Source organism: Vidua macroura, chromosome 13 (assembly GCF_024509145.1).
Source record: "Vidua macroura isolate BioBank_ID:100142 chromosome 13, ASM2450914v1, whole genome shotgun sequence".
Taxonomy (NCBI): domain Eukaryota; kingdom Metazoa; phylum Chordata; class Aves; order Passeriformes; family Viduidae; genus Vidua; species Vidua macroura.
Window position 1 is genome coordinate 6,691,280 of NC_071583.1, and position 19,743 is coordinate 6,711,022.

Consider the following 19,743-nt stretch of genomic DNA (forward strand, 5'->3'; position numbering starts at 1 on the left):
TGCAGTTCAACTTCACAGTTTAAAAAATCTTGACAAATTGCAATCCAATTGTTTGGTTAGTGTTTCTTTTTTGTTTGTTTGTTTTTTGGGGTTTTTTTTTCTCTCCCTTTCCCCCACCCTTCCTTCTCAGAGTGACTTTGAAGATAACATTTGTATTTCTGAATTAAAACCACATTTGCCCAATACTGCAGAGGGGAGAGGCAGGGGCAGAAGAGAGAAGAAAAGCTTTTGTTCTCCTCCTCACAGTGACCCCTCACCTGCCAGGGCCAAGCTCCACAATAATTTCTAACAGCTGAGGTTAGTCAGGGACACCTAATCCCAGAAAGCTGGCTCTGAATTCCAGCACCAGCACACAGTGTTTGAGCTTCATCAACAGCCATTTGCATCTAATTCTCCCAATCCTCTGAAGTGTGAATATCTGTACAGGTGTGTGCTTATTTAATCAAAAATATCTTTTCATAAATCTGAGCCCAAATGTCATCAACAGCATTGACAACATTATGTTTTTTAAATCTAAGCAAGCTCAGGAACTGTTTTGAGGATGCACTGGGATCTTTTGAGTGCACCCTAAACAGCAGTGTCTACAAAATGCCCAAGAATTGTGATTCTCAGCCAAAGGGAGGGCTGAGTCCTCATTCCCTGATTTCCTGTAATGGAAAAGGAGTGCTCTGTGCAAATGGAGCTGAAAGTTTCTTGCTGAGTGTGCTGGGACCTGTCCTGTGTGTCTCCAGAAGGGGCATAAGGAGCGTCCTGGCAGTACAACAGAGAGAAACCTCCCAGGGTTCAGCTGATGGGAGGATGTGACAGCAACGGGCTCACTCCAAAAGAAATGCATCTTCCCAGGCATGAACAGGGATCAGATGGGATGTGGTGGGTAAAATTACAGTTTTTTCTTCTTTGGAGTCAGTCAGAAGGAATAATGTGTTATTTTTCTCAGGAGAGTTTTAATTTTTTCAAAGATAGTCCCCTGGTTGACCCTAAGTATTGGTGACCCAAGGATAAAACTCTAGTTCTGTTGCATCCCTTCCCACAAAGGAAATTTCCAGCAACTTTTCTCTTTGTGGTGTTTGCTTTAAGACCATTCTCTTTTTATTAAAAAAAAACTTTGGTTTTGCTGTTTGGCCATTTGAAATGAGTAATGAAAATGTTATTTACATGGGACAAATGTTTTCTTTGAAATTATTTCATCTCACTAATTGATTACAATGGGACTGCTTGGATGTGTGTAGCATACAGCATCCAGTCCCTCTGTTAGAACAGATCTTCAGCCAACCTGATATAAACCAGCCCATGGGAGAAAACAAGAGGAAAAGGTGTCAGGTATGTAAGGCTGACCATCCCATGGATCCAGTTCAGTCTCCATAAGGAAACAATTATGGTGTCTGAAAAGATGTCCTAAAAATATTGGAAGTTTCTGTGGAAGATGAAACACTAGAGAATATTGATAATTAAAAACATAGACTAGAAATTAAAAAATTATCTAGAGAAAACTCCACCAAGGAATAGGTATTTTCTGTTGTTCAGTGCAGACACCACTGAGAGCCTGCTAGGATGGAAAGTACTTGCTATTGATGAAAAGTAATAATATAAATCCACAGTATGTCTAAATTTAAATCAGAAAGGAAAAAAATTAATATAAAGGATTTAAGTGTTACAGCACAATTCCCTCAAGAAGAAAAAGAATCTCATATTTGGAACTGATTTAAATATAATAATCTTCAAATATTCATGGCTGAAAATGTTTCCTAAATGCAGTTTCCAAAATGTTGTGAGACAACAACTGTGTCCTGTGCTGAATTCAAAACCATGGAAAATAATATTGTTTCACATAAACACAGAAGAAAATGTGATATCAACAGAAATTAAGAGGGAAAAAATTGTCCAGGTCTGTGTATCAAGAATGGTGAAAAACAGAGAGAAAAGGCTTCAACAGGAAAGCTGGGAAGCCAGCATGGAGAGGCAATGTCATTCCCAGCTCACCAACACATCCGTGTGATTCATGTGGTTAAGATCTATTCCCCCTTGGCTCCAGCAGCCGCTCTCAATGCTGCCTGCTGCCAAGAAGTAGGTCAGAAACCTATTTTTGTCCCTGTTCTTCTGTGGCCACGCCGTGCTCCCTGCGCCAGTGAGAAGAAGGGAAGGTGAGGCTGGCAGCCCACGGTCTGTCCTGGGCTGGGCAGGGTGCCCAGCTCCCCCTGTGCTCCCTGACAGGAGAATGATCCCTCCAACAGCAGGGATTGACCACTGGTTGGTTTGACTATAACTTCCCAAGAAAAACTCACTTCCTTATCAACCTACGACACTCTGGGAGTGCCCAGAGCCTCTCTCTGCTTGCTGGAGAAGGATTTGAAGGGAATTAGAGACTTAGTCTGTGGTTAAATGCCTAAACTAAACAGGATGAATCTGAGCCAAAACACACGTGAAGTGCCAGCCCCATCCAGTGATGCTGCACCCAAGCAGTGCAGGGTTTTTTGTGTTAACTCGGGTCTTGGGGGTCTGGCTCAGAGGGGCCTTGCAAACCCTCGTGCTGACGTGGCTGAGGTGGGGATGGAGGGGACTCAGGCAGGAGCAGGAAGCTGGGGATGAGGCAGAAGGAATTGTGTTGTGACAGAACATTTAGTGCTCTGGGGCTAAAAGATTTTCCTGCTGTCCCCCAGGGCTAGTGATTTTATCACTTCTCCTCCTAACATTCTTCTTTTCTTTCCATATATCAGCTGCCCTTTGCCCTCCACCCCCCTCCTCTACATTTATCCAGTTGATTAACATAATTCAGTAAAATTTAGTAATTGTTTTCAAGTTTTAATTCCCTTTGAAGCTAGCTAGAAGACATGTCAGGAAGCTGCTCTGATTCTCCCACAATATAATCTATAAATTATAAAAACTACAATAAATTAACCTGAAGATACTGTCTCTCCTTATAGAGTTGCCTTATTTGTATATCTGTGTCATAAGTGCCAAAATCTTCTTGTTCCTCACTCCTCTCTTGTCAATGGCAGGCAAAGACTGCTGGGGACAATGATTTTGCCACCCTGGCATCCCGTGACCTTTGGAGGACGAGTGATCCATCTCCCTGTGGGAGATTTGGTGTTTTGCCACTGGTCAACAAAACGCTGTCCTCAAGTGAATAGTTTTACAAGTGGCAAGCACAGTCAATGCTGCTGCCTCAGGGCCTGGCAGAGCCCCAAAACTCAAGGGTTTGTCAGCACCGAGGTGAGTGCAGGAGGGGCCAAGCAGGAGTGTTAATTCTAATGTGTCCCTCTCATGACATTTCCTGAAAGTATCTGCAGTGTTCAGTCTAGTGCTGCACTACTTTATCTCAGCCAATTGTGTTCCCTCTGACATGAAACAAACTGCAAAGCAGTTGTCTCATCATTCTGCCTCTAGCAGGTCTTGAGTCCAGCTTTTCAAACTGATTTTTCCCTTTTCACAGTGCACCTGTCAAGATCCCACTCTGGAACAGAAGATCAGAGCAAACAGGGGCTGAGGAGAACAAAAGCTGACCCAAACCTTTGACCTAAATTTAACATAAAACCAAATGAACTTTAGAGGTTTGTAAATGTTCATGAAACATTTCCACCTCCTGATCCCCTCTCCTTTATCTTTGGTTTCTTTATACTTCTACATTTAACTGTTTCTAATTGAAAGTCTAATGTAAAGCTCTCCTAAATTAATGGAAAGGCTCTCACTGATTTTAGTACCTTCTGATTCAGCCTCCCAAAGAAAGGGAATAATTTCTTTAATGAAAGTGTCTTTAAACTTAAGAGAAAAGAAAACCTAAAAAGAGACAAGGAAAAGCAGAGATCAAATGCAATTTTCCAGCTAGCAGCAGGTCCTTGATGTGAACCTCGCCCATGAAATTGCTATAGATACTGTTATCCCAGGAAAAAATATCACTGCACAGAAACAGAGAATTGCTGATACAATCATGAACTGGTTTAATAAGCTTTAATGTCTTCTTATAAGAATGGTAAAATTTCTAGTTTTTGCAACCAGGTTGTGCTTTAGAAGCTAACTGCTGGTAATCAGCTGGCATTTGTCACCTGAAATTTCCAGCTGGCATTTGTCACCTGAAACTTCTGTTTGTATGTGTGAGTTTCCTTTGTACCAATATTGCAAAAATGAAGCACATGAAAACTTTATTAGGAATATCACTCTGCTACTCATACAGTTTTTAGCTTGCTAGGTGACTCTTTTCAGAAGGAGGTAGTGATTTTATGGGGCTTAATTACACCTCAATTTCCCTAAACCATGCATTAAATGGTCAGAATATGCATGTTCTTGTCCAAGTTATATTCTGGATTCACAGACAAGGGTCTTGAGGAAGGCTAGTGAAACCAGCCCCAACAAAAATTAGGATGTGGCTCATGTTGAAAGGTTGTTACACTGTTTTTTGGCAGCTACAGGTCCTGGTGCATTGCTGTAGCCAGTTCAGGGCTTGGTATCTGTAGTACTAACCTGCCTTGAGCTCTCGTTTTCTCATACAAATTGAGTGTTTTCTGTGTGTGCACTGGTGTGGCTGCATATTTTACTTGTGAATACATGCACAGCTTATCTAGGGAATTATTCCCCAATATCTGTGTAACAGTTTTGGTGTTCACAGTCACAGGGTAGATGCACACAGAACAATATGTGCTCCAGAGGCTGCTGCTTGGTGTTAATGGAAAACACAGATGTGCAAAGTGGTCCTAGGATGATGCTGTTAATAACAAGCACTGCTTGTTCAAAATGCACCTATAAATGAGCATTATTTTAATATTATTCATATGCAAAATTTACACAGCATAGAGTTTTTTTAATTCTCTCATTTTCTTTTTGTCTCCTATTTGTGTTTTTTCCCCCTTACTCCTCCTAGATTTTCTGCTTCTGAACTCCTCTGATGTCCTCTCCAGTGTCAAGGCTGGACTGAGTGGTGTGTGCCAGCAGTGCTCTCGCTGTCCCTGTCCCAGTCCTGACAGCAGTGATGGCACCTTGTTCAGACACCCTGGCCAAAATGCCTTCAGAATATCTGCTGGGTGCCTTTGTCTTTGGAGGTTTGGATAGTCCTGTCCATGCACTGACCACTCTTCAACTCCTGAAAGAAAATAAGGACTGTGACAAAAGGTGCTGGCTGAGCTCCATGGACCATCCAGTGTGGGGATAGCAGTGGTGGAGCCAATCCACTAGACAGAGAAATCAGGCATAGGAGAAATTATCCGATTTGCTTATTTCAGCCCAAGTTAGAAGGGGAAAATTCTGTGTTGGCCTAGTGACAAATCTATTTTGACTGTCAAAACTTAGAAAATTTTTCTTTTTCTCACAACTTGTCTTGGATCCAGTGGTGTGGGTTTTGTAAATATTTCATCTATCTGTTTCTAGAAGCATACAGAGCATGAATTACTGGAAATGAAGCAAAATCTACCAGACATAAACTCAGCCCATCCTCTATAGCTCATATTCTCTGAAGACTCATTTGTCCTTTTCCTCTTTTCAGATATTTCCTCTCTTCTCTCTGGTCTGTTCTTGTTATTTGTTTCATCAGCCATTTGTTATACAACTCTTGGCAAAATATCAGGGAAATCTTCCTGTGAACAGGGAAGTGCTTTCTTAAGGGAACAACAACAGTTTCTTTACTTGGGAGAGCAGAAAACAAGTCAAGCCCAAATATTGTCTTTGCTGAGACAGAGTTCACGAGAATGGTGATGTGCTTTGTTGGACTCAGTGGTGCAGCTGATGAAGCTTGTCCTCTTGGGATTTTCTTTGGTTATTTAAAAGTTTTAAGGTGTTATTTCTCCCTGTGAAACTTGCCTTACTGCTGTGCCAGTGGTCAAGTAGGCAGTGATGGAGGGATGGACTGAGCTTCTCTCTGGTGGGAACTGAGCTCCCTGTGTGTGGCTCCATGGTGGGGGTGGGACTTCTCATCGAGGGGTGGGGATGCTTTTCTGGCTACAGGCATCCCAGTCAGTCATTACATTAAAACAAGCAAACTGCATGCTTCCATCTCTCCTGGGTCCACAGCTTCCTCAGCCCAGACGAGATGGCCTTAGACCCAGTCTGAGCCTCAATAAACTTTTCACTTTTGCAGATTCACCCAAGGCTTGACTTTGCACTGGGATTATCCTGAGATTTGTCTGCTTCAGGTCTGTTGGGTTCCTCTCTATCTCCTCTCCAGCTAAAAGATTATAGCAGAGCTGCACAAGCATGTCCTAAACTCAGAGCAAACTGAAGGAAAGGCAGCTCCAGCTGCAGCTCACAGCCTGCCAGAGAGACTCCCCTGGCAGGTCTCTGACAAGCCTGTTACTGCAAGTTCACTCCCAGCGGCAATTCCGGACAAAGCAAAATTTTGCATGAAGTTCATATTAGTTCATATTAGCTCACATTGCCAGCAATTCAGTAGTTCCTTCTCAGTGCTTGAATCTCAGTTGAAAGATTTATGTGGACTTGCCATGCAGCCTCTCTGAGGAACTCATGAAGGTGGGCATGCATTTAGTTTCCCCAAATATCATGGTGCAAGTGAGTTGTGTAATATCTTCTGGAAGGACTGAAGATTTTAAGTCCTAATACAAAGTTATCATCTCTGCAAGATGTAATAGCATCTAGATTAACTTCCAAAGCAGCAAAGGACACAGTAAAAGTAGTTTTATATAGTATTTTTTATTTCCACTCACTGAATAAGTGAGGTCTTACATCTATTGAATAACCCAATATATATACAAAGCCTTTCTTTTAAAAAAGTTTCTAATGCTTTGACTGCATGCATTAAAACTCATTTTGTGTGTTTTAAATGAATTATAGTCTATTCAAAAGCACTTTCTCACCCTAAAGCACTCTGTGCATTGTAGTCTCTGCAATACCTTCAGCTGCTACAGAGATCTCACAGAGATGAGCATGTTCATGATAAATAGATTTGGTATTTTTTCATGATCATTTCATTTTGTACATTTGCCTAAAGATTTTTTTTAAATCCATGTTATTCAAATCTTGGAGAAGGGTTGGTTGAAAAATCTCTAATTTAGTTCCTTCTGAGTCACATTTCAGTGATGGTTTTTAATGAATGGCAATATGCAAATATTAGCCACATAGCTAACATTTTCTGTCCTCTCCTGACTTATTGTAGATTAACAAGGATGAATTATTGTCTCACCCCTTGTGAACACTGTGTGATCTGGGCTAAGACTAATGAGCCAAACCCAGTCCTCAACTAGACCTGGGGTGAGGCAGTGGCTCCTAAGCTCCCCAGAAATTACAGCAGTGCAAAAGGCAGTTCTGTAGCCAGGGACCTGCTCTGGTACCTGCTGACACACTGCTGGGGATGTACCCTCAGCTCCTGGAGCAAAGCCCACTTCCATCCGGCTGGAAAGGGCTTTGCAAAGAGGAAGCAAACTCCTGCCCAGTGCTGTGAAGAACAGACAGAGGCTTTTTGGGGGTGTCTGTGGGAAGGGGAGCTTGCTATTCCCAGGAATGGGAGGCATGTCCGCTGTGGGAGGCAGCGCTCACGGGGCTCCCCACTCTCACCATTGAGCATTGTTCAGAGCAAACATAGATGCTGTATATGGATGTAAAGCTTGATTTGTGCTTTTTACACCCACCACATTTCTTGGAGCTGACAATTTCTAGAACTTCGGGACTTTTTATCTCCAGGCTGTTGTTTTCTTCAGGGGTTTTTCTTCATTTTATAGGAAGCTAGCTTGCAAACAAACCAACCCACGCTTTGGCCACAGCAGCTGTGTAATGCTGTTCTCCCCTCAAAAGTGTACAAATCTGCAGGGCATGGGGACACATGTTGGGTTGGTATAACACAGTACAGCTGCACCATGACATTGCTTGGGTAGATGCTGAGAAATCTATAGGAATTCCCTGGGGAAATGTGGAGTTGGGGGGGGAAAATGCCTGCTCTACCCAGTGTTCCACTTTGCTGGAAAATCCACTGCCCAACAGTGAGAATAGAGTAGCTTATTTTTCAGAAATGCCTTGGGCCAGCTGTGACTGAATGTTTGTTTCTTGCTCCTTATAGTTCCCAAAATGTTCAGGGCATTTTCCAGGTGGAAGCAAGTTAGAGTTAAAGAGACACAGAAGAAAGAAGGGGAAGATTCAACTCAGCAGTTGCTTACTATAAGTGGGATCTCATTCATTCTAAAATTTCAGCACTTTCTGATGACTTCACAGTTTTAAATAAAAGAATATTTTTGAGCTCTCCTAGGCATGCTGAAAAGCTCTTTGTTCCTCCTGCTGTGTGGCAGAGGATGCTGCATTAGGATTTGTACAAGGTTTGTACGAGGTATGTAATGCTCACCTCTGAAAATAAAACTGATATTTTCTCTGAGGATGGAAAAAGGATGGGCCAGTCACCCTCTCTCTGGGAATTTCCAGCCAAAGGGAGTAGTTATGTACTTCAATTCATTGGTGAGTGGGCAGCAACGTGGCTTGTTGGATCTTCTAGTTGGGCATGGAGTGAGAAGCACATGGAGATGGCAGGACTGCTGTCACCTCGTGCTCTGCCATCATCATGTGGCTTTGGCAGACATCATGAATCAAAACCCTGAGGGGTCTTTTCAAACTCTAATGTACCCTGACCTACCACAGTCCTTCTCTCACAGCTGTCCCTTCCTCCTTTACCAGCCAGAATGGTGGATTTGGGTACACAAAGATATGAAATCAGACAGAACTGGCTGGAAAAAAACCTGTAGGGTGTTGATGGACATTCTCCATTGGCTGAAAGTTTCTTATCTAGATTCAAGGACACTTTTATTTTTAAATCTCTTTTCCATTGGACATGTACATGTGAAGTCAGGCTGCAGACACAGGGGCTGGCTCAAGAATGCCCACAAGCTGCCTGATTTCTGTTGCATCCCATAATGACAGTAGCATACACTTTGGACTGACAGCAATTCTCAGCAACAGAATATTTCAGAAATATTAATCTCACATCAGCTATTTGTGTAGAATGTTGGCTTATTCAGCAGGTGATGTGAGCCAATATTATCATACTTTTATAGACAGCAAAACAGAGAAAGAAAGATTGTGATCCACCTAAGGTCAAGCAGTATCTCCAAGAGAAAACCTAGTTAAGCTTGGGGATTACTGCCTCCCAGTGATCGAGAAATGTCTGCAATATTTCTGAGAAGCTAATGTATATAACTCTACAATAAATTAGAAATTACACTGGCTTAGGTTAGTCCTTCACTAGTGTAAGGGACATTTTCATTGCATGGTATTGCAAAAGCCAACAGACTTGATGCTTTAGACAGCAGCAGCCAGATCCTCCAAATATCACCGTGTTCCTCCATGTGCAAGTCCCACAAACTGCAGTTTCTTAAAGGAGAGCTGAATCTTCAGCTGGTGATTAATATAAGCTGTGATTATATTAGCTTGTGATTTGGCAAAAATGGCAAAAGATTTTACTCTTTTAACCTTATCTTCTCACTATTCAGCATTTCCCATTCCGTGAGCTGAGAGGGACTCATACATATGGGACTGTTCCCCAGTTATGGGGATGGGCTACAGGAGTTCTGTGTGCATGCAACTCGTACAACATCAAGTCTCAAGGTAACAGCATTTCTTAAATTGAACACTGATGTTGTAGGAGTTTTAGGAAACTAATTATCCCATGAACAGTTGAGTAAACATCAGAAGAAAAAGGTTTACATTGAGAAATTGGCTAATAATAGGAATAAGATAATTACACATGGGGGAAAAAAGCCAAGCCTTTTGTTCCTAGACTTTCTTCTCTTACATCACATTATGGATGCTACTCAAGGAAGCAACCTCTGCAGAATAATTCTAAATGTTAACTAATCATGTTTCAACAAAAATGAGCAGGGTCTCAGATTTTACTTGGCTTGGATGTCTAAAGGCAAATTATAAGTTACGTAACAAAACAACAGAATCATTCAACATTGATTTACTTGTTTGTTTTGCTATAAGAAATGAAATTTTTATTGGAATGAAATTAAACAAAGGTTTATGTGCTTGTGTTCCCCATAGCCTTTTATACTGTACTAATATAGTAATATTCATAAATCATACCAGAGTTTTCAAATTTCCTCAGCAGTGACCTAGACAACAAATGCTTAACAACTTGCTGAGAGACTTTGAAATTAAATTCAGCTGTAATATCATCATGACTAATTTATGGCAAGTTTGGTTGCTACAAAGATACACTTAAAGAACCATGTACACTGAAGTACATGGTGAGGATAAGCTAAAACATGGGTTTAGTATCATGTAGTTATTCCACTAGAAAGATTTATTCTACGTTTCATTACTTTACTGAACATGGCAAAACCGTGTGTTCCTTGGGAGAGAGGAAATAGTAATTAAACATGTAAATACTAGGCCTTCAACAAAGTAAAACATGAAACGCACTAGATAAGAAATTAAACCTTTATATCTATTGAAGGAGTCTTCCCCTTGACATTTGTTCATATGAACATTCATGTAGACACATGGACTCTCTATATTAATGTGTATCTTAAAATACATATGTGCTTATACATGCATACAGCCTCCACAAGAAGGCATAATAGTAAAATATTATTTAGGGTAACACAGACATTATCTGGTGCAATTGGAATCATGTTTCTGAATTGCCCAACATCCCTTAAGCCCATTTTTTGTCGCCCTGCAACTTTTGAACTTCCTGCAAGGCTCATTATGGCAAACTGAGATTGATGACAAAGTGCAGCATTTTTAAATTATTAGTAACAGAAACAAGATTTTTCTTTTATCATTGCTGCTGCTTGGGAAAAGTCTCAGAATTGCTTGGCTTTTGAAGGTCCTCTCCCTGTCCTTTCTAACCCATTCTAAGCAGCTAGCTGGCCAATTAAAACAATCTCTCCTTTGGAAAGCAAGCATTTGTCAGGGTTAAGAATGAAGGCTTTCTTCTACTACATCTATTGTCCCATTCACTCATTTACATAACTACTCCAGTGTTAATCAAGTGCCTCTAGGCATATCTCTAGAAAAGTATAAGGCCATAAAAATAAAGGCAGACATATCTAGTTATAGATGAACCTTCCATATGCTGCAGATCTTTTCTCACACACTTATCTTGGTTTATCTCCACCTCTTTAAATTGGAAAATTCACAAAAATCCATCTCCTGTGAGTTTTCCAAGGTTTCTTGATTTCATTTGGGTCAGAACTGACACAAAAAGATGCATGTCTCAGAGCATTTCTGAGCTGCTGCCAGGAACAGGGAGTGCTGGACTGTGCCACTAAAAAAAGGGGCGGGAAAAAAATGTTTTTTGAAAAGTCACCAAATTTTTTAACCTTTAAAAAAAATCGGCCTGGTTCAGTCTCGGGTATGGTTAAAAGAGCTGCCCTGATTTATTGGTGTCAAACAAAGTATGTTAGGGTAGACCATTACTTTGTAATGGAAAAAGTGTCAGTGGAAGCACTGCCCATCAGCACTGCTTGGGCTGGGTGAGGCCTGAGCCTTACACTGTGTCTCTAACACTGGAGAAAAAGACTATTTAAAAAAGGAAGAATGCTTTACCTGGAAGGCCATCTCTTAGTCTCCCAGATAAAGCTGGCTGTAAAGTCAACATCAGCATCTGGGGTTCTGCTGATTAAATTATCACAGAAATCATGAAATATACTGAGTTGGAAGGGACTCATCAGGATCATCTGAGATTTTCTTTGTGCCTCACCCTGGCCCTGCAAAGTAAAAGGAAAAAAGTTTCTTATTCCCCATCCCACCAGGAATGCTAAGCCACGAATATGGAGTGATGGTTTGGGGAATGTTTCACAGAATAAGCTTTCTGTACACATAAAATTAATAAAAAAATAATATTCTCCAGTTGGTAACATAGTTGCTTCCTGCTGTCCTTTAATTTTGCACTTTTTTTTTCTCCTGTACATGACAAATTAATTTTTTTTTGACTGTGTTCTTGCTCTTGCACATTGTCTTACCCAGAGCAATGCTCTCTTAGAGCGCTGTCACAAGGACATGCCAGGACTGCCTAGAGACAAATTAAAAATGAAATGTAAGAGATGCAGGGGAGCCAAGCCTGCTGTTAATAACCCAGTCTGTTTCAGACATACTTGTCCCACCATCATCTTTCTGAAATATTTTTAATAGAACTCCTATACAAAGGGAGACCTTATTAAGATGCCTACTCATGCCCTTCCTGAAACCACCATGTTCATTTTTCTTGAAAACATTCAACTGTGGTAACTTTTAATCTGATTTATGACCCTTTGAGATGCCATTGAGATTATAGTTGAGGCCCTTAAACTGGACAAAATTAGTAGCAAATATAAATTGTATTTGGTAAACTTATGATGCAAATTATATCAAAAAATCAGCACTGACACGAAAACTCTTATATGAAAAATTATACTGGAATTAGCAGAGTCCTCTGCACCTATACACATTTCTTCTAGCAGATATTCTGCCTATCCTACTTTTGGGCAACTACTTTTGATCAAAATGCTGCAGACTAAAAAAGGTGGTCCTCATTTTGTAATGCTTGTTTTGGGTGAATAAAATTGTCTTCTGTCTTTAGATGTTTAATTATTATTATTTGAAGGCAACGTGATGAATAGAAGTCCATGTACTCCCACTTGGGGCAAATGTATTTTTTGATTGATTCATAATAATTAATCTTTGTCTAAGTGGAATGCATTAATTTCTCCTACTGGTGGTGACTGCACTTCTGTTTCTTTTCCTATGTTAGATGGTTGTGCTCCAGAGGCATATTTGCTGATTAAATTGGACTGCAACTGGGTGCTTAGGTTATGTCACTGTTACCCAAATGATCTTTTAAAGAACACAGAGTACTTGTTTTTGCTGCTCTTACGTGCTCCACATTTAATCACAGATCTTTGTAGCTTGTTATTTCTAAAATTCAGATTACTGTGACTTAAAAGCCTCTCTGTCTTTGCTAGTGCTTGGTGACATAAAGTAAACCCACATATTAAGAAAAGAACCACAAAACTTGTCAAGTTGCACTGAGGGATGGAAAGAAAAAGCAAGAATGCTTTACAGCGATTTGAAAAGGCTGTCTGCAGCACAGCTATAAAGGGAAATGCTATAACAAGTTGATATTATCCATGTAGCCAGAACTGCTTTTGAGAGTGCTGTTACACAGCAGCAGCCCTGGGGCAGAGGTCCCTGTTGAGTGTGGCGTCCCAGGGCATGGGTGAGACACACACACACAGCAGGAGTGGGTTCATGCCCTGGGGAACATGCAAGTGCCACTGGGCAGCAGGACTGGGAAGGGGAAAACAGAGGGCGAGATTCCCCACCAGTGTCCTGCTGCTCCTTGGTGAGAGCAGCCCCCAAACCCCTTTTTGCTTCTCCCCACCCTTCTGGGGGCTGGCTGAGACCCTCGGGCTCATGGTGGCTGGCCCTGAGCCGCCAGTGCACAGCAGAGTGTCTGTTGCCATTTTCCCTCCGTGCCGCCTCCTCCTTCTCCTCCTCCTCCTGGTCGCCAGGGACTGAGCAGGATGGAGACAGAGCTGGCACAGCCTCATGCTTGACGGACTGAAGTGCTCCAAGTTCCTTTTTTAGTAAAATTGCTTTGTCTCGGAAGTGCTGCAGAGCAGAGCCAACCCGCTCACCCCGTGCCTCCCTCCTTGCTCTTAGCCTGCTGGAGGTGCCAGGATAGGTGCCAGAAATACTCCTCATCCCCAGAGATCGACCATCCCGGGGTTCTGCAGCCTGTGTCCCATACCCCAGTTCAGTGTTAGGTTTCCCCAGGACAAGTGGCCTGTCCTCCAGCCCCAGCGCGTCCCTCTCTGGTGAGGCCTGGTGGCAGCATTGCTCCTTTGTTCTTTTAAGACATGGCATCTAAGGAATGGACAGAAACCAACAACTCTTTTTTCTTTTTGGCCTGGGATAACAAATAGCTTGCCTGCAGCTGTAAAATGCTGCACTTGGGCAGAGTTTCTCTGGCTGCAGGATGAAGGGCTCTGCACAGCTTCATTAGTTCCTTCCAGACTCTGTTTTGCCTTTTCCTTGCTGCTCCTCCACAGCCCACAATGGTGCTGCTGCGGCATGGCCAGGGTGCCAGGGAGGAAAATTATACCAAAAGGTGATGGGGGCAATTACCTGTCTCTGAGTTTGGTTGTGCTCCATTCCCAGTTCTGATGCCTTCCAAATTCAGACAGGGCTTTGGCCCTAAGTCTTTGCCAGTGTTTCACCACATGAACTATTTCCTTGTCCAGACAAACACCTCTTCTAGGTCAGATGATAGCTTGGGATGGAGATGACTGACATCAAGCTGGCCTCAGTGGAGATGCCCAAGGGAGACAGTGTGCACAAGGGTTGTGAGGAGTAGGTGGGTGGACCAGAACCAAGCAAAAGAGGCTTTGGTTAGAATATGGGAGTCAGGGAGCTGCTGTGAGGTAATGAGCTGCTAACAAGGCTGATAAAGAAAGTGTGGAGATAAATATAATGAGAATTAAGCAGGAGAGATTGTTGGAGACTGGGTGTGGACATAAACAGTGAATATAAAATTGGAGTGGAATTAAGGTGAAGAGGACAAACTTACCTAAGAGGCGAGGTTGCAATGAGGGCAGGGCATCTGGAGCTGCAGGTAAGAAGGGGCAGACTTCCATTCAAACATTTAATGAACTGCTGTTACCCATCTGGATGTTGTTTTCTCCAGTGTCTGTTTGGAGCTCAGTGCTCCTGGTTCAGCTCTGAGCTCTGGCAAAGGATCCCTGCCTCTCCATTCCAGAGGCCACCTGCATCTCTGACAGAATATAGAGCAGGTGCCTGCACATGCACTGTCTGTGTGGCTGCATGAGAAGTGGGCAAGATTGGCTCTGATTTGGGGAAACCATGTGCTGCACAGTGATGCCATCCTTGGTGACATGCCAGGGTACTTGTGGGTGTTTTGAGGCAGGTTTTGTATTTTTATTCATATTTTGTTTATTTATTTCTAAATAAATGGTCTCCTGCCATGCTGGGTGGTTCTGCTCTAGTGTCAGATCTTGGAGATATCTTTCAGATTCATCTTCCTAGGTGATGGGAGGTGAGTGTGGGACTTCAGGGCAAGGCAGGATAGTCCCATGATTAAGGTCTCATGCATTTGGGTGCCCTCCCAATGAACTGGGTTCAGTTTCCTCAGTTACCCGAACCAAACTCTTTCAGGATGATTGCTTCTGTGGTTTTGGCCAGGGACTGGGTTTTTTTGCTGATGTTGCATATTCCCATTTGAAATAGGTATTAATGAGAGCTGAGTCTTATATGTACAGCATAAAGGCCCTTGTAAATTTTTTTTGACAGTGTGGACACCCCAAAATTTCTGAAACTTTTTTTTTTTTTTTTTTAATTATTATTTCTCACCCCTCCCTGTTCTCACAATGTGTGATTTAGCTGCAGGAATACTTTTGTTGGTTTTGAATGATTCACTAATGAGAAGTACAGAAAACCCATGAAGATATGAACTATTTTCTCCTGTGTGCTCAAGCAACAGGCAGCAAGTAAGGCTTGGTGCAGTGCAGTATACAGAAAGTAGAAAACCAAAAGTAAAATCATTAAAATGTATCCTCCATGCTGTGCAAATGAAGGACAGAAAACTCCTAGGAAAATCTCTAGGAATTCAGCTGCACTTGCATAACTCCAGTTAGTGTGAAGAGAGTGCTCATTAAGCCCTTGTACTTCTGTGAGGTAAGGTCCCATTTGAACTTCTCATTTGACATTGGACAGTATTTATTCTGACACAAGGTGTTATGTTGCACTGTGAATAAAGCAGTTAGTTACTGACAGAGTAAATTCCACGTGCCTTGAGGGATGCTGATGTTACTGGCCTGTGCACTAGAGGCTGAAGATGGCTGTTCAGTTTCTACATCTCTGAACCCTGTTGGGAATCTGAACTGTTCACCTGAATGCTCATTTTTATGTGCTTTCTACTAAAACAGTTTTAAGGCATCTCTGAATTCTTGCTTGTTTGTCATAAAGGAGGAAAAAAACACCAAATGGGAATTAAAAAAAGGTTTTTCTTTGTGATTTCATCTCCTCATTAGGAGGTTTATGATCAGGCTTAGAGAAAGCTTTCCTTGAATTATTTTAAAGTTCTAATGATAAAAACCTTGGGAAGGTCATGCACATGAGGGATTTAATACCCATTCAGAACCATCTGGCATTAGATTACATGCAGGGAAAGAACAAAATCTGGCAGTAGTACTTATCTCCATTAACCTAGAGTACAGGCTGATATGATTGTAGCAGAGAAAATACCCTCACTCTTTCACCAGGAAGAGTTCTTAATAGACCTGGGCTAAATTGGCTTATAAAACCAAAGACCTATTGAAGCGTGGGTCTGCCATCTCATTGAGTGCATTTGCTTTGGCTTTTAATATGTATTTCATATCTCTTTAATCTTGACAACTAATACTTTAAGGTATAAATTATTGCTGGGATGAAGGACTGTGTTTGCAGCTCCTAACTTACTTTGTAAGAGTTAGCAATATAATCATCATGCTGAAGTAGAGCCAGTGTTGCTCCTGCCTCTTCTCTAGAGTATCACAGAGTGCACAGTCCCAGTGATATCCTCAACAAAACTCCTGATGATGTCAGTTGTGACAGGAAATCTTCCCTCCAAGACTCTGAACCACCTATGAGCTTAAGCACATGCTTGGCCTGAAGCAAACTGACCAGTGAGTGGTTTGGTCCAAACCCAGCTCAGAGAGTGAACAATGCCAGGGAGATGATCCTTTCTAATCCAGATTAACTGTCTTTCACCCCACGTGCTGGGCAGGCTCTCTTCAGGCTCCTGAGCTGCTCATTACTGCTGTACCATTTTCTTCTTGTTACACTCCATCAGGGAGGGTTTCTCCCTGCCCTCAAAATTTTTCTCTCCTCTTCCCTGCTTTCCCAGCTTGGTGCAGTCTGATAGCTGCTCTCTTTCAGCCAATGTTATTATTCACTTACTACATGGAAAGCAAAACCATATGGAAGACAAGATAAAGGCCATTTATCTTGAAGTCTATTGAGATGTGAACATCTCACATTAAGGCTGCAGTTCAGCCAGGCTGTCTCACACATGTTGCTGTCATCTCTTTCCACCAGAACAGAGATGGACTCCTGCGTCAGCCAAAACAATCTTAGCTTGTCATCTGCTCTGTACTTAACACAGCCTGGCATGCAAAACACTCAAAGGAAAAAAGAAAAAAACTATTATTGTTATGTCTTTTCCTTTGCTCTGAGAAGCCACCTGTGCCAGCTTTCTCTTTGAAAACTGCTGTCTGAAGGAAATTGCTACCATCCTGAGATAGGGCTGAGTTAGGTAAATGCTACGTGCATTGAGCTTGGAAAAGGAAAGTTTGTTCTACATTCATTAATGAATGCCTCTCCCTGAGTGGCTGAAAGAGGATCATAGAACAACTTGTGTTGGAAGGAACCTAAAGATCATCTTGTTCCACCTCCCCCCTGCCTTGGGAAGGGACACCTTCCACTAAACCAAGTAGGTCAAAGCCCCATCTAGCCTGGCCTGGTGTTTTTATAATGGATGATATTATTCAATTAATATCTATTTGAAGGAAGTGATACCCAGCAGGGTGATGTCCCAGTGATGCTGGCTGTGCAGCCAGGTGAGGGGCAGCAAGAACAGCATGTGACCCAGGACACTGCTCCGAGGTGCCGCGGTGCCTCCTGAGCTGAGGAGGAGCTCAAGGATATAACCAGGGGTTTAATGCTCCTGATCTGACACTCTCTCCCTGCTTCCTTTCTGCAGGGAGTCCCCACCAACAAAGGAAATGACAGTTCACCTAGTTTGGGGTGAAAGCCTCCATCTTTCACACTTCTGGAGGATTAAGAGATTGTGCTGGTGGATGTCCCTCAATGTCTGCTGGTTCTTTTCTGCTTTCTTCCCTGTGCTTGTAACACATTCACTGATGGATTTATGCTGCAGCTGGAAACCAGAACCCAGGACAGCCTTTTCCCTGGCTTCATGTCATAGACACAAATAGACTCACAGCCATTTGTATCTGGTTCCTTCTATCAGCACAAGGGTTTTATTACCTCTCTAAAATGGTGCTGAATGGGAGCAAAAGACCAGCAACAAAAGGAAGAGCTGGAACAGGACTGTGGATATTCTCAACATCAAAGGAGCAAAGGACAGGAGGCTACCATGAGAACAGGCAAGTGAGAGCAGGAAATTAATGGCAGGTATCAAAGGGGCTGTTGGAAACCACCAGTTTTCTTATGAGGAGTTATCTTTTGAGTAGGAGCTGCCATTTGATCACATCAGGGTCACTCTGGTCTGAAGTGCATTTTAACAGGGAAAAAAGTTTTTCCCATCTCAAATTTTGAACTTTGCAGAATGAGTTTGCAAAGTTAATGACAGGCCTTTAAAGTAGCTCATGTTGTGGAGCAGTAATGTGGAAAAAAGATGCAAGTAATTATGTTTCAAATAAGCACTCACCATTTTATTAGAAACTACCTGAAAAGATACTTCAGCAGTGTAAAATCCATCTCTCAAACATGTAATCCCAGCTGTCCTGTGTGAGAAACTGTGAATCAGAGGGTTTGTACAGTGGGAATCACTGAGTAATTCCATGCAGGCTCTCAGCTGCTTTCCCAGGCTCCTCATGAAGCTCTCATACCCAGGTCCTGGCTTTGTTGTTACTTTGCCCCTCGTGTGCTGATGCTTCTGCCTGTGCTAGACCCCACAGGCTGAACAAGACAAGGCAAACGGGAAGGTGGGCAAGGGGGGAACAAAAATTATTAAGAGGTATATCAGACTATCACTCTGCTCTCTGCTGGTTCTGGACTGAGCTGAGAGTGAATATCTTCATATCCTGTCAGCCACAGCCATCCTGAAGCAGTCAGGGTTCTTCACTTGCGTAAGCAGCGCTGTTGCCATCTTTCAATCACTGCTCTTGGGGAACTGCTCAAACTCTCATACTTTGAATGATTCCAGCTGTTCTCCACTCCCTCAGAGATAGCATGAGAAAGCAGTCCCTTACACTGAGATTACTTTAATGATATCAAAGGGTGTGGAAGAAGGCTGCTAATTAGTAAACCTTCAAGGTATGAAGATATAAATAGCCCTGGAGCAGTGAGAACAGATCCCAATCTGCAGACTAACATTATCTTGGGATGAAAGGGTTACATTTAGGCTGATTCCACCAGAGAAGAGTGTCTGAACATTCCTGTTGAGGGCTTGTTTTGATTGATAAAGCTCCTTGTTGGGTTGTGCAGCATATTATCAATTTATTGAGCCACCTGCCGAGGCTGAGCCAGGAGCAGTGGTAGCAAGAACTTAGTCTGGGATGAGCAATGATGAGGGAAATTTCTGGCTTGTACTTCTACTTATATAAATAAATAAATAAATACATATCTCAATTCCCTTTGCCAAAGTCAAAAATGCTTTGGGGGGTCTAGCTAAAAGGCAAAAAAATTGTGATAAACAGCTGACATTCATCCACTAAGCATTTGCTAAAAAAGTGAGCTTATCCTACCCAATGTGCTTGTGGCAGAGGGGAAATGTCAGGGCTGGGAGAGATGGAAATCACACAATTGACTCTTCTTGATCCCTTTGCATACTCAGGAGCCACATCCCTTGTCCCACAACCCTGGTGACAGTTCATTCTCTCTTCATTCCAGCACAACTACAACCAACAAACCAGTCAGCTGCTCTTAAATGGCCCTCCTGCATTTTGACATAATTTACTGCACTCCTCCACACTTTCCATAGGGATTACTTATGGGGGTTTTCTAGTCTCCTACGCTGAGTCTCTTGAATATTACACAAAGCAGCCACTTGCAGTGGCTTGACAGCACTGTCCCCCTGTGCTAAATGTAGAGGTCTTG